Source organism: Dioscorea cayenensis, chromosome 9 (assembly GCF_009730915.1).
Source record: "Dioscorea cayenensis subsp. rotundata cultivar TDr96_F1 chromosome 9, TDr96_F1_v2_PseudoChromosome.rev07_lg8_w22 25.fasta, whole genome shotgun sequence".
Taxonomy (NCBI): domain Eukaryota; kingdom Viridiplantae; phylum Streptophyta; class Magnoliopsida; order Dioscoreales; family Dioscoreaceae; genus Dioscorea; species Dioscorea cayenensis.
In genome coordinates, this window is record NC_052479.1 from 23,712,354 (window position 1) to 23,723,369 (window position 11,016).

At 39.6% G+C, this 11,016-nt stretch overlaps 2 long non-coding RNA genes across 2 annotated transcripts; both read left to right on the forward strand.

Annotated features, from left to right (window-relative positions):
• The first annotated feature begins 433 nt into the window (after positions 1 to 433).
• LOC120268368 lies at positions 434 to 1,728 on the forward strand. Its single transcript, XR_005538921.1, has 3 exons — positions 434 to 477; positions 626 to 690; positions 1,692 to 1,728. It is a non-coding gene; the product is annotated as an uncharacterized LOC120268368 (long non-coding RNA).
• Positions 1,729 to 7,163: 5,435 nt separating this feature from the next.
• On the forward strand, positions 7,164 to 8,427 carry LOC120268282. The gene is made up of 3 exons (XR_005538896.1): positions 7,164 to 7,207; positions 7,356 to 7,420; positions 8,391 to 8,427. It is a non-coding gene; the product is annotated as an uncharacterized LOC120268282 (long non-coding RNA).
• The last annotated feature ends 2,589 nt before the right edge of the window (positions 8,428 to 11,016 follow it).

Genomic DNA, 11,016 nt, shown 5'->3' on the forward strand with positions numbered 1-11,016 from the left:
TTGAAGTATATGAATGGTTTCCAGATCCAAGTGTATGTTTGGACTTTGAAAGCATATTTGAACATTTTAATAGAAATGCATGGATTACATGTCACCATGCAAAACTTTATTTTGGGGAACAGATCGAAATGGCCAAGTCAGTGGAGATTCATGTTGTGCATCATGAAAATTTTGGCAGGAAAGAACCTTGTGGACCCCATCCTCTTAATTAATTTGAAATTACTTTTAGATAAGTTTATCTACTTATTTATATTTTTTTTAAAAGGAGACCCTTATCTTATCCCAGCCTCCCGGATCTGATTTATCGTTCCGTAACACCCGAGCGAGGATCCTCACGCGATATTTGTTTTGGTTTAAAAATTAAAAGGAGAGTAGAAAATCGGAGGAAACCCTATCTCTTCTTGTATCGTGTGGTGACCTTGGCGGCAGGCTTTTGATATTTTGTTCCTCGTTGAATTTTGTGACGAAAGATCCAAGGTAGGTGCTTGAATTTTATTGTGGTTGTGAGATCTTACTTATTTTCATCCTTAGTTTCCACCCTATAGACTACCTTAAGGAATTTGATATGTGTTCACCAACCTTTGTGTTTATTCGTTCATTTATGCACATGATTTATGTTTGTTAGGGCATCCTTCGAGTGCTTGATTTTGGATAATCTGATTTGGAGTCTTGGAGTTGTGAGACATTTAGGTAAGTATCCCACATATAAATTATACTATGTATATAGACTTTTTGAAACTTGTTAAATTTGTGAAAATATGTATTTTTATTTATTTATTTTGGATAATTAGATTTCTGTATATTATTCAAATTATATTTATATAATTAATACTAATTTCGGAATTATTTTAAATTATTTAATATTCAAATTAATGAGATTCTTTTAGAATTCCACATGTGTTAGATTTTAGTTAAATTTTCGAATATTCAAATAATTCATTTTAAATCCTCGATTCTTTTTACTTTTTGAAATTTCATATGATTTATGACTGTTCAAAAATTTCTGAATTTCGGATAATTATTTAAATTTTTGAATTCATGTGTTTAAAGTTCATATTATGTATTTATTTATTTATTTTGAATTTAGGGTATTATTTAAATTTTTATTAAAGAATATTATTATTTTTTTATTATTTGTTCATATTTGTATTCCATTAATCGGTGTATTTTTGATATGACAAAAAAATGGGATCATGTTACTGCATTCTTGTACTTTTGCTTGTCTTTGAATTTTTGTTAGTTCATCGCTTTTGTGAACAAGGTACTTTTGATATAGAAATTAGTCCCCAACTAACTTTGCAACAACCCTCACATCAGGGGTTAAACACCGACCGTGTCGACACGTATTTTGTTCTAGAAACTATAGTTTCCCACCGCTTGCCGCGTGCGAATATCGGCCTTTGTTTATTTTTGGCTCGGGTCACCGAGGGTAAAAAAATATGACTTTTTGTTTTTGTCTCGGGTCACCGAGGGTAAATATATGAATTTTGTGATTTGTTTTTGGGCAATAGTTGTTTGGGGGACCTATATGCTTAAATTTTTGACATCTATGTTAAGTGAATTAAACTTATGGTTGGTTTTTTTGCAAATTATTAAATTATGATTTTTTTGATAAGTGATCCCTATATTTTTTTAGTGGGTGCTTCATCGGGTCGTCAAGCTCATAAATTTTGTTGTTATTTTTCTTTCAGATCAGGAGTAGAGGTCAGTGACGGATAGCTTAGCAGGATCGTTGGGCCACCGTCAATCTTCTTAGCATGTAATAAGTCCCGTTTGTTGTGGGCATAGTTTTTATTTGATTAAATTTGTAGCAACTGCGCAAGACACTTAGTTATTTCTTTTAGTGCTGAACTCCATTCTTGTTTCTAGCCTTTGCTCTCTGTTAGACTTTTTTTGTGATTTGTTGAGAACAGGTTTTGAGGCCTTACATGCCTACTGGGCCTCAGCTTGGTGGGTGTGTGGCCGTTTGTCAGTGCACTGGGCCTGGGGAGCCAGGTTCGGGGCGTGACAAATTTAGTGGTATCAGAGAGTTCTCAGTTAATCTTGATCCTAGTATTTCTGATAGACCTTCTGATTTAGACTGCTAGGATGACTTATGTGTTAGCTTTACATTCTCAAGAGCTAGTTAAACTTTTAGAGTTTTGTCTAATTTTGATTGGGTTTGCCTCGCAGAATGGCACCCCGTAGAGCTGCCAGTAGGAGTGTTGGAGAGTTATTTGGGCGGGCATCGACTTCTGCGGATGCCCCCACTGAAGTAGGGGCCGGAAGGGTGGATAGAGATGAAGCTATGATGGAGTTGGTTCGAGAGGTGGTAGGGCATGGTGCGTGACTCGAGACAGAGAACAAGCGAAAGCACCACCCCCACCACCGCCGCCTCCTCCCGCCTCCGCCTACTTCCCTGTGAGCTTAAGGAGAAGACTATTATGGAATTCAAAAAGATCGGGTCCGTTACTCGCTTTGAGGGCACTACCAATCCCGATGATGTGGAGGTTTGGGTAGAAGAAATGGAGAAAGCTTTTGCAAAGTGATGAAGTGTAATGAAGAAGAAAAAGCTTAGGTTCGGAGTGTACATGCTCAAGGGACCGCAAAAACCACCTGCATGAGAGGAGAACTTCGTGATTCGCCGTGGAAAGGAGTTTGAATCTTGGGGAGCAAACTGAGGAAAGCCCTTTTCTCGTAAATACTTCACCGTAGACAAGATGGTGCGCTTTGAGAGAAAAATTCATTAACTTGACGCAGTGGGAGTATGTCTGTTGATGAGTATGAGATGGAATTCGACAGTGCTTTCTAGGTATGCTCCGGGTTGGTTGATGATGATCAAAGCGAGGCCCCGACGCTTTGAGGGAGGCTTGCAGCACATATTCGGAGGGGTTTAGCCGCTTACACCCGACCCGCCTATGCAGAGGTGGTAGGGCGCTAAGTCATTGGACACTCGCTTTGGGGTGACACCAGGGATCAAAGCAGAAGATTTCAGAAGAAGAGAGATAGAAGTTTTGACAACAAGGGAGATCGTGATACTGGGAATGGAGGAAGATCCAAGTCTGATGTGGGTCAGAATAAGTCTCAAACAGTGGGTGAGCCGCCAGCTCAGAGATCCCGAGGATTGCCACCTGCTTCTTCTCGTTCTGGCCAGAAGAAATGCTCTACTTGTGGTGGTGCGCATGACTCTAAGGATTGCAGGCGGGTTACAGGGGCATGTTACAGGTGTGGCAGTCTGGAGCACCATATTGCTGAGTGTCCACAGATGCAGTCTTCTGGAGCACAAAGATCCTCTACGGGCTCAAAAATTCTAGGCATGAACCAACACCTAAACCTCAGGGTTCTGTGGGTCAGCGTGCAGGAAAGGAGATGGTCATGAGCAACCCTCATCCTCAACTCAAAGATAAAGTTGGAAGGTCAAGACACAAGGACGAGTTTATGCATTGACTCAGGAGGATGCTCATGCCTCAAATGCAGTGGTGTCAGGTATATTATCAGTTTATTCCACATATGCCCGTGTCTTATTTGATTCTCGAGCTACACATTCGCTTATCTCGCCCTCGCTTTTATTCGGAAGCATGTTTTTGCCTGCTACTACTTTTTGAGTATGATTTGTGTGTTGCTACCCCAAATGGGAGTTGATATTGTTCTTAGTAGAGCATGTGAGAACCGTCCCCATTATTGTTGCCGGTCATGAGTTGCTAGCTCGCCTTCATGTTATGGGTACGACCGACTATGATATCATTTTGGGAATGGATTTTCGCTCTAGATTTCATGTCCGCAGTTGATTGTTATGCAAAAAGGGTAGTGTTTAAAAATCCCTCGGTGAAGCTGAGTTCACCTTTCAGGGAAATGAGTCTGTGTCACCGCCTCGTGTGATTTCCGCTTTACAAGCTCGGAAATTACTCTTGGGTGGGTGCTCAGGTTTTCTTGCAACATTGGTGGAAGTTGAATCGAAGGGCCAGGTGTTAGAGGATATTCGTGTGGTCGAGAGTTTTCCGATGTTTTTCCCCGAGGATCTTCCCCGGCTTGCCACCGCATGTAGAAGTGGATTTTGGTATTGATTTGATTCCGGAGCGAGCCACATATCTAAGGCTCCTTACAGTGATGGCACCCGCAGAACTTAAGGAGTTAAAGAAGCAACTTGAGGAACTACTTGAGAAGGGGATTTTATTCGCCCCCATGATTTCTCCGTGGGGTGCTCCAGCTTTTGTTCGTGAAGAAGAAGGATGGCAGATGCGATTATGCATCGACTCACCGAGAGTCGAACAAGGTGACAAGAAAGAATCGATATCCATTGCCTCGGATCGATGACCTTTTTGATCAATTGCGTGGTTCTCGTGTAGCTTTTCAAAAAAATTGATCTCGTGTCGATATCACCAAATCAAGATCAAGGCGGGGATGTGTCAAGTCTCGCGATTTCGGACTCGTTATGGGCATTATGAGTTTCTTGTAATGCCTTTCGGGTCGACGAATGCCCCTACTGCTTTTTATGGATTTGATGAATAGAACATTTAAACCTTTCTTGGATAGGTTCGTAGTGGTTTTTTTATTGATGATATTCTGTATATTCAAGAGTCGGGAAGAGCATGAAGAGCACTTGAGGATTGTGCTAGGCATCTTGAGAGAGAAGAAACCTGCTTATGAAATTTCTAAGTGTGAGTTCCGGTTGGACATGGTAGCTTTCCTTGGTCATGTGATAACTAAGGATGGGATTTCGCTGATCCCAAGAAGATAGAAGTCGTTGTTGAGTGGAAGAGACCTACGAATGTGGCGTAGATTCGCAGCTTCGGGCTAGCCGGTTATTATAGACGGTTTGTGGAAGGGTTTTCGTGTTGGCGGCACCATCGACCAAACTCACCAGGAAAGGAGCAAGTTTTTCAGTGGTCGATCACTGGAACAAAGTTTCCAAGAGTTGAAACACCGGTTGGTGTCTCGCACCTATTCTCACACTTCCATCTCCCCGGTGAAGGGTTTACCATTTATAGTGATGCTTGTAAACCGGGTCTTGGGTGTGTATTGATGCGTAATGGTCATGTGGTGGCTTATGCTTCTAGACAGCTTGAAACCATTTGAGGTGAACTATCCCACTCATGATCCGGAGTTAGTCATGTGATTTTTTTGCCCTGAAGATATGGAGGCATTACTTGTATGGGGAGACTTGTGAGGTGTTTACAGATCACAAGAGCCTTAAATACATTTTCACACGTAGGAGCTGAATATGAGATGAGGAGATGGTTGGAGTTATTGAAAGACTATGATTTCGACCATCGCCTATCATCCCGGTAAAGGCAAATGTGGTAGCCGATGCCCTTAGTAGGAAATCTTTCAAGAGCGTTGTTACATTAATCACCTCCCCGTAGCCTATCTTGGAGGATTTGAGACGAATGGACCTACAAGTAGTGTTAAAGGACACCGCGTGTTTTTGGCGGTGTTTAGTGGTGAGACCTACTCTATCCGAGAGGATTAAAGCAAAGACAAGAAGTGGATGGTTATCTGCAGTAAGATTCGGCAAGAAGTGGAAAAGGGGCACCCAAGTTCAGTTTTAGAATTCATGAAGATGGCTCGAGAAGATTCGGTGATCGGGATTTGTGTTCCAAATAATTCGAATTGAAAAAGGAAATCATGGAGGAAGCTCATTATACCGACTACTCAAGTGCATCCCTCGAAGCACCAAAATGTACAAGGATTTGAAGGATATCTTTTGGTGGAACAACATGAAGAGAGATGTCGCATGCGTCAGGTGGCACGTTGCTTGACCCATCGCCGCAGGTCAAGGTGGAGCATCGAGGCCGTGGGACTTCAGACCCTCTTCCCATTCCTGAGTGGAAATGGGAGAACATTGCTATGGATTTTGTGTCTGGGTTTCCTCGAACCAGTAAAGGCTTCGACAGATGTGTGGGTGGTGGTGGACAGTCGACCAAGTCCCGCTCACTTCTTGGGTCGTCGGGATCGGGCATGACTTTAGAGAAGTTAGCTGAGTTGTACATTGATCAGGTGGTGAGACTTCATGGTGTTCCTGTTACTATTGTGTCTGATCGGGATACGCGGTTCGTGGCACACTTCTGGAGGAGTCTACATAAGGCCTTAGGAACCAAATTGACGTTCAGCACAGCTTTTCATCCGCAAACTGATGGGCAGTCTGAGAGAACAATTCAGATTCTGGAGGATATGCTTCGGGCTTGTATGCTTGATTTTGGGCCTTCTTGGGATCGACATTTGCCATTGATAGAGTTTTCTTATAATAACAGTTATCAGTCAAGCATTCAAATGGCTCCTTATGAGGCACTGTATGGCAGGAGATGTAGGTCACCTATTTGTTGGGATGATGTGGGAGAACGTAAATTGTTAGGGCCAGAGATTGTGCAGTTGACAGTGGAGAAAGTTCGTCTTATCAGAGATCGTCTGCGAGCAGCTCAGAGCAGGCAGAAAAGTTATGCAGATAATAGGAGAAGAAGCTTGGAGTTCCAGGTGGGTGATCATGTGTTCTTAAGAGTAGCTCCCACCAAAGGAGTTATTCGTTTTGGTGTGAGAGGGAAGCTCAGCCCTCGGTTTATTGGTCCATTTGAAGTCTTGGAACGCATTGGTGAGGTGGCATATCGACTTGCATTACCACCTTCACTGTCTCGGGTACATGATGTGTTCCATGTTTCTATGCTGAAGAAGTTCATTCCGAATCCTGACCATGTGATACAGTTTTCTGACTTTGAGCTTAGCAATGATTTGACGTATGAGGAGCGACCTATAAAGATTGTGGATTTTAAAGAGCAAACATTGAGAAGGCGGGTCATTTCTTATGTCAAGGTTCAATGGAGCAATCATTCAGAGCGTGAAGCAACTTGGGAGTTAGAGTCTGAGATAAAAGAGAGATATCCGTATCTTTATGATACTTCAGGTAAGAGTTTAGAGGACTAAACTCCTTTAAAGGAGGGAGGAGTTTGTGGACCCCATCCTCTTAATTAATTTGAAATTACTTTTAGATAAGTTTATCTACTTATTTATATTTTTTTAAAAGGGAGACCCTTATCTTATCCCAGCCTCCCGGATCTGATTTATCGTTCCGTAACACCCGAGCGAGGATCCTCACGCGATATTTGTTTTGGTTTAAAAATTAAAAGGAGAGTAGAAAATCGGAGGAAACCCTATCTCTTCTTGTATCATGTGGTGACCTTGGCGGCAGGCTTTTGATATTTTGTTCCTCGTTGAATTTTGTGACGAAAGATCCAAGGTAGGTGCTTGAATTTTATTGTGGTTGTGAGATCTTACTTATTTTCATCCTTAGTTTCCACCCTATAGACTACCTTAAGGAATTTGATATGTGTTCACCAACCTTTGTGTTTATTCGTTCATTTATGCACATGATTTATGTTTGTTAGGGCATCCTTCGAGTGCTTGATTTTGGATAATCTGATTTGGAGTCTTGGAGTTGTGAGACATTTAGGTAAGTATCCCACATATAAATTATACTATGTATATAGACTTTTTGAAACTTGTTAAATTTGTGAAAATATGTATTTTTATTTATTTATTTTGGATAATTAGATTTCTGTATATTATTCAAATTATATTTATATAATTAATACTAATTTCGGAATTATTTTAAATTATTTAATATTCAAATTAATGAGATTCTTTAGAATTCCACGTGTTAATTTAGTTAAATTTCGAATATTCAAATAATTCTTTTAAATCCTGATTCTTTTTACTTTTGAAATTTCATATGATTTATGACTGTTCAAAATTTCTGAATTTCGGATAATTATTTAAATTTTTGAATTCATGTGTTTAAAGTTCATATTATGTATTTATTTATTTATTTTGAATTTAGGGTATTATTTAAATTTTTATTAAAGAATATTATTATTTTTATTATTTGTTCATATTTGTATTCCATTAACTGGTGTATTTTGATATGACAAAAATGGGATCATGTTACTGTATTCTTGTACTTTGCTTGTCTTGAATTTTGTTAGTTCATCGTTTTGTGAACAAGGTACTTTGATATAGAAATTAGTCCCCAACTAACTTTGCAACAACCCTGTCACTGGGGGTTAAACACTGACCGTGTCGACACGTATTTTGTTCTAGAAACTATAGTTTCCCACTGCTTGCCGTCGGTGCAGAATATCGGCCTTTGTTTATTTTGGCTCGGGTCACCGAGGGTAAAAATATGACTTTTGTTTTGTCTCGGGTCACCGAGGGTAAATATATGAATTTTGTGATTTGTTTTGGGCAATAGTTGTTTGGGGGACCTATATGCTTAATTTTTGACATCTATGTTAAGTGAATTAAACTTATGGTTGGTTTTTGCAAATTATTAAATTATGATTTTTGATAAGTGATCCCTATATTTTTAGTGGGTGCTTACTGGGCTGTCAAGCTCATAAATTTTGTTGTTATTTTTCTTTCAGATCAGGAGTAGAGGTCAGTGACGGATAGCTTAGCAGGATCGTTGGGCCACCGTCAATCTTCTTAGCATGTAATAAGTCCCGTTTGTTGTGGGCATAGTTTTTATTTGATTAAATTTGTAGCAACTGTGCAAGACACTTAGTTATTTCTTTTAGTGCTGAACTCCATTCTTGTTTCTAGCCTTTGCTCTCTGTTAGACTTTTTTTGTGATTTGTTGAGAACAGGTTTTGAGGCCTTACATGCCTACTGGGCCTCAGCTTGGTGGGTGTGTGGCCGTTTGTCAGTGCACTGGGCCTGGGGAGCCAGGTTCGGGGCGTGACAAACCTAGTGAAAAGGGAACAATTTAGTCAAAGGGCAAGGTTTCAGAGAATGAAAAGCAAATAGAGTCCGGAGATTTTGAGGAGATTGATCCCTTAAGGGAAAATGGCTCCGATCTTCGACAAAAGAACCTCCTAATTTAGAGTTGAAAAACTTTACCTGAGCATATGGAATATGCTTTCTTAGCTGAGGGATCAAAGTTGCATGTAATCATAGCTTCTAACCTTTCCACAATTCAGAAAGAGCAATTGGTAGCTATGTTGAAGAGACACAAAAGCTGCTATTGCATGAAAAATTTCAAATATCAAGGGGATCAATCCTTCATTTTGCACTCATAAAATCTTGATGGAGGATGACTATAAATTTTGTCATTCAACCCCAAAGATGGCTCAACCCAAACATGAAATAAGTGGTGAAGACAGAGGTAGTCAAGCTTCTCGATGTAGGAATTATTTACTTGATATCAAATAGCGCTTGGGTGAGTCCTACTCAAGTGGTGTCCAAGAAAGAAGGCATGACTATTGTGAAGAATAAGCAAAATGAATTAATCCCAACAAGAACAGTTATATGATGACAAGTATGTATTGACTACAGGAGACTCAATGACGCATCCAGAAAGGATCATTTTTCTCTCCCTTTCATTGATCAGATGTTGGAGTATCTCACTGGACATATGTTTTATTATTTTCTTGATGGCATGTCTAGGTATTTTTAAATCCCCATCACTCTTGAAGATCAAGAGAAGACTATGTTCACTTGCCCTTTATAGTACTTTTGCATATCAGAGGATGCCTTTTGGTTTATGTAATGCACCGACAACATTTTTGCGGTGCATGACTGCTATCTTTGTTGATCTAGTGGAAGACATCATGGAGGTGTTCATGGATGATTTCTTAGTTTTCAGGGACTCTTTTGACTTGTGTTTGAAAAAATTGGAGAAAGTGTTGAACCAATGTGAAGAAATGAACCTTGCTCTAAACTGGGGAAAATGTCACTTTATAATACAAGAAGGCATCATTTTAGGGCATAAAACTTTCACAACAAGGCATTGAGGTGGATAGAGTAAAAATTGATACCATCGCAAGCTACCACCACCCACCAATGTTAAAGTGATGCCCAACTTCTTGGGCCATGTAGGGTTTTACTAGTGCTTCATCAAAGATTTTTTAAAGATCACTCAAATTTTGATGAAGTTACTTGAAAAGGATGCTCCCTTAGAATTTAGTGAGAATTACTTGGCTGCATTTAATTTCTTGAAGAAAAAGTTCACACAAGCACTCATTTTGATCGCATTGGATTGGAACCTACCATTTGAGCTTATGTGTGATGTTAGTGACCATGTAGTTGGGGCAGTGTTGGGACAAAGAAAGGATAAAAATTTTCAGCTAATCTATTGTGCTAGAAAATCTCTCATAAGTGCCCAAGAAAATTACACTACCATGAAAAAAAGAGTTGTTTATAGTTATGTTTGATTTGACAAATTCAGGCAATATCTTATTCTATCCAAAAGTAATCATCTTCACAGATCATTCAATTTTATATTATCTTATGAGAAAGCCTGATACCAAGCAAAGACTGATTTGATGTGTATTACTGTTACAGGAATTCGATATAGAAATCAAAGATAAGAAGGATGCTAAGAATTTGGCTACGGATCATTTATCGCTGTTGGAAGGTGCTAAGGAGAACCAGTCAGAGAGGTATGAAATTGATAACTCGTTCCCAGAAGGGCATTTGTGTAAAGTGCAAGAGGTGGTAGGTTTGGAGATACCATGGTTTGCAGATTTTGCCAATTATCTTTCCAGAAGAGTTCTTCCTAAGAGTTTCAATTTTTAGCAAAAAATGAAATTTTTCACTGACTTGAAGAATTATTTCTGGGAAGATCCATACTTGTTTAGAGTTTGTGCAGATCAATTGGCCCGAAGATTTGTGCCACGAGAAGAATGGTGGAATATCTTAATTCATTGTCATTTAGGACCTACTAGAGGTTATTAAGCTATGAGTAGGACAGTAAAGAAAGTTCTAGCTACAAGATTTTATTTGCCAACTTTATTTTAGGATGCTCATTGATTTGTACAACATTGTGATAATTTTTAGAGAGCTAGAAATCTTTCTCGGCGTGATGAAATGCCTCAAAATCCGATTCAATTTGTGAGGTGTTTGATGTTTGGGGAATTGACTTCATGGGACCATTCCCTAGCTCAAATGGTAACAAGTACATTCTAGTCGCCTTGGATTATGTGTCCAAGTGGGTCAAAGCTCAAGCCTTACACATTAACGATGCTAGAACTATGGTTAGATTCCTTAAGC